The sequence below is a fragment of the Eucyclogobius newberryi genome, unplaced genomic scaffold (genome assembly GCF_026437365.1).
Source record: "Eucyclogobius newberryi isolate DKJ021-1_F unplaced genomic scaffold, fEucNew1.0.hap1 SCAF_55, whole genome shotgun sequence".
Taxonomy (NCBI): domain Eukaryota; kingdom Metazoa; phylum Chordata; class Actinopteri; order Gobiiformes; family Gobiidae; genus Eucyclogobius; species Eucyclogobius newberryi.
In genome coordinates, this window is record NW_027316223.1 from 496,633 (window position 1) to 501,187 (window position 4,555).

The 4,555-nt window shown below is 41.1% G+C and overlaps 2 non-coding genes across 2 annotated transcripts; both read right to left on the minus strand.

The window, feature by feature from the left end:
- Nucleotides 1-3,308: 3,308 nt before the first annotated feature.
- trnaq-cug (transfer RNA glutamine (anticodon CUG)) lies at nt 3,309-3,380 on the minus strand. Its single transcript has one exon. It is a non-coding gene; the product is annotated as a tRNA-Gln (tRNA).
- An 892-nt stretch (nt 3,381-4,272) lies between these two features.
- On the minus strand, nt 4,273-4,345 carry trnaf-gaa (transfer RNA phenylalanine (anticodon GAA)). The gene has a single exon. It is a non-coding gene; the product is annotated as a tRNA-Phe (tRNA).
- Between the last annotated feature and the right edge of the window lie 210 nt (nt 4,346-4,555).

The following is a 4,555-nucleotide window of genomic DNA, read 5'->3' on the forward strand; positions in this document are numbered from 1 at the left end:
GGAGGCAAGAGATGGTTAGACTGATAAAATGACGTGCCTTATGGATAAGGGGAAGGTTTAGAATCATTTTGATTGTTAATACACATATAGACTTGCTAGAACAAACTAATACACAATGTTTGTAAAGCACCACATGAGCAGGTGTGAGAGATTGAGTTTGAATCTCACCTGAAGCACATATAAAAGATTAGCACATATTACATTAGATGTGTGACTTTATGCAGGCCACACAAACAGAGGAGATGTGAAATTATTAATTATGTGAAGAATTCTAAGTTGTGAACTGACCCTTATGGCCAGCTCAACGGGGGAATTATTGAGATAATTATTATTGTTTGATGTATTTGTAGTTGTATTGCACATACACACACACATACATACATACGCGCGCACACGTGGACAACCAAACATTTAGAGTTTGAAACTTTTAGAGTTTGAAACAAATGGTGGTAAAACAGATTTACAAGTTACAGATCGCAGAGGCAGTGTCGGATTACAGACACACAGGGTGGGGGCCCAGCGCCGTGGAAGGGGGGCTCAGCCAGGGATGTGACCACTGAACTGTGAAAAGTCAAGAGGTGACATTGCGGAGTGGAGTGACAGACGCAATTCCATCTCTTCCTTGATTACATCCTGGATTAGTGAACGTTGTAAACTATCTGGATTATTGAATTTTGGTTAAATGTAGAAGTTTGAGAAATGGGCAAAGCCATATCTCAAAAAGGAGGGCTATTGTACGTGTAAACAAATATTCCGAATCAAAAATTACTAAAAAAAAAATTGTAAACAAGAAAACTGAAATACACTGAATTGTCGAAAAGACTTTATCACCGCAGAGAACGTGTTGGAGATGTGGTGTTTACAGAAACGAGCCAAGTGGACGAGCAAGGTGGACGGAGCCACATCGTGTCGTCCTCACACCGACCATTGGAGGGACGAGAACATGGGTGCTCTCATGGGAAAGTGAGAGAAATGTCTGGACAACACAGCGGCAGATCCTTAACATCGCAGACGCAGGACTTTGTTTGTATTCTTCGTTTCTGTATGCAGAGACGACAGACAGATTTGTGTAGGCAAAGTACTATACTCTGCTACGATGAACGAGAGCCAGAGGCTACGGTGCGCAGAGTACCATACTCTGTGAAAAAGAATCAACGAGTTATCATCATCAAGTGATGACGGTAATATGGGTGCTGAACACCTGTATTATGCACCGGACAATCGGGACAATCGGGACAATCGATCAACATACACAACTGTGTATACCGGGAAATGAAACATACACAGACCTGGAATAGAGGGAAGCAAATAAGTGATCAACTTGAAAGGTTATGAAATGCATGATGTGTAATAATGTACAATGTATAATTGACATGACAGAGGCTGAAGAAACACAATGGCATATTATACAGCCACTGTTGTTTGCACGAACAGAGTGTATTTTTTATCTGCTACAACATAACTACATGTAATGTTAATGAGATTATGAATTGAGATGGGAAATGTACCAGTTCATATGTGTCATAGGTGTGACCGAAGCGAGCAGCGGGAGGAGGTCTCTTAAGAAACCAAGCAAGGACGTATGGTGATGTGGGGACACTTGTGGGACGTTGTGCCTATGTATCGCTTTTGTGATCAGCATCACCCAGAACCATACCGCAGGGTCAAGGGCGAGAGGTTAGTGGACAATCTGGTCCCAGTAGCACCTGATACTACGTATTTGATTCTATTGGGGTGTCCAGAGAGGTCCCTGACGAGTCAAAGTGACTGACCAGAGAGCAGCGGGTTTAAGGGCTTTCCGCTTGTACTTCTATATTTCCCATCACACCGCACAAAATATAGACAAGATAAATTGTCTGTTTGTCAAATTACAGAGATTGACCAATCTGACTCAAAATTTAGGACAGTAATGCTGTAGAAATGTTGTGGGCCGAGAGAAAAGAAGTGTGTTCAATGTTGAGAAATGTGCATAGACTTTTTGAGTGTAAAAGTGTCATTTTAACACCTATATGAAAGACATGTTGAAAACTGAAAAGAGTAATGTGTTTGGCATATGAGACAGTAGACTAATGCTTTGATAAACAGGAGGGAAATGTGATAAAATGTGAATATATGATTATATTTCTGTGATGTATTTTATCTGCATAATAGTGATATATTATCTGCATCATTAGTCTAAGAGAAGAACGGGTGTGTGACAAACTGGATTTGTGAAGGGGTCGTAAAGATGGCCAAAGGATGTTTACCAGAGGGGGGGTGATAACCCAGAGGAGTCTGGGTAATGTTTACCCAAGGCTTGATCTCTACGGAAAAATACCAAGTGCCTTGATGTGAAGCTGACCAATGAGAAATGTGACCCGCCTATTCCAGAATATCTAATAAAACCAACCAGCATGGGAAATAACAGGGTGAGACGCGGGGGTGAGACGCAGGAGGATCACGTAAGCTGCTTACAACAGCTTGCGTGATCAGTCCCCGCGTTTTCTCCCATGCATGCCATACAAATGTCTGATCTTTCTGTGTCGTTTCATATTCTAAGTTGAATTGTGTTCTCTATGTGTTAAGGAATAGCATCGGGTGTATGTCTCATTTCTTGACACAAAGTCAAAAACAGTCTGCAGTGCCCTGTGAATTTCAGTCCATTATTTTTGAGCAACAGCACAGCCCCAAAACACCTGATAGTGGTTTGCCTGCTGGGTTCTCCAGCAGTTAGCATTTCCTTGTGAATAATGGGCACTTTGACATGGTGTGGTGAAAAAACATATTTTTCCCCTTCAGGCATGTGATTTTGTGGTCTTCCTTAGGGCTGTTCCTACATTTCCACACTCTTGGTCAGACAAAACCAGGTTAACTTCTCGTTCCCATTGGTTTAGAATATACTTAGCAGAACGTTGTCCAGATTACCAATGCATTGAGATCATTTAGAAATGATTCCCCTCGCAAGTTCTGATTGATTGGTTTCAACAAAGATTACTGTCAGAGGATTATAGTGGTCATTTCTTTGTTTCATTTCTTGCTTATAATAAGTCCTATAAAAGTCCTGTCTCTCCAAGTCAAAGGATTCCTTCAACACATCAATGCTTTTCATTTGAGTTTCTTTTGCAATGCGGTGAAACGTTTACGCCTTTTGTAATCCAGGCGTTGAATCATAAGCTTGGTCATAAGAAAACCAACACCAGATTTTAACAGCTTTGTTTAGTTTGTATGCTTTGGTTGGCTCCTTTCAGGGGGTAAGCACAGATTTTACCCAAAGATTCTTCTTGTTTCTGCACTTTTTCAAAAGAGTAACGCTGCTCTCGGGGCACTCAAGGTTCCACCGAGATTTGAACTCGGATCGCTGGATTCAGAGTCCAGAGTGCTAACCATTACACCATGGAACCGCAGACTGGTCATTGGAAGGATAACTTTCATCCAAATCTATAAGTCTTTACATCAATCATCCCTTGCCAAAAAAATGAGAAACAAGGAGTGCAAACAGTGCAAATAATCTTGATGTGCAGCAATACTTTTCCCTCTCTTAATGCAAAGTGTAGCAGCAGTAAACTTGAGGGGGAAAGGTATGGGTTTGAGGGCTCTTCTTGTGGGCTTTTCTGTCCTTGTAAATATTTTTCATAGACAAAAGAGTAGGCATTTCCTGTTTACTAAACAGGCCCTTTGACCAAGGAAGCCGCAGCGCCATAATGATTTCCTGGTTTCCTTACATAATTAGATACAGTGGTTACTTCTGTGATTGTATTTCTTGCTTGCTCTGGCAAGGTGCGCAGTCGTCCCTGGGTGGGCTCCAACCACCAACCTTTCGGTTAACAGCCGAACGCGCTAGCCGATTGCGCCACAGAGATGCATATCCATAAAAGACTTGTCCCTCTAATTGCAATAAGAAATGAAGAAAAACTCTGGATTCAGAGCGCTAACCGCTATACCGTTGAACCACACCTTTCTACAGGATATCCTGTTTTGAAAATAAGTATGACATTTGATCATTGGGCTATATCAAAGAGAGCAGCATTGAAGTAGGCAAACTTCTGCTTCATGGTTTCATTGTGTGGTGGTCATCACATCTGCCCTACACGCAGAAGGTCTTGGGTACAACATTCAGCGAAACCAAACATGTTACCAAACATGTTCATGCTAACAATGTTCCAACGAAAGCTTGCTGTTTATGTTTTATAGATCCTTTCCAGGCCATTTATGTCCTGATCTCGCAAAATATCCAATAGACCCAGCATTCCTATTCATTGTATTTTTGAGCAAAGACTAACATTCAGGTACACCTGCCGAAACCCCGGATTGAACCAGGGACCTTTAGATATTCAGTCTAACGCTCTCCCAACTGAGCTATTTCAGCTACTTTATCGAATAAATTAGGCAAGGGAGGGAAACGTGTGGCATAACGTAGCGAGAAAATGAACTATTTCTGTGTGTCCTTTTTTCTTTTCTTTTGATTAAACATAAAACAATACAGGACACGACCAGGGAGCAAAAATTGTAATTAAAAGAACTTAATAGTTACATAAAACATAACATAACATAACATAACATAACATAAAATAAAAAC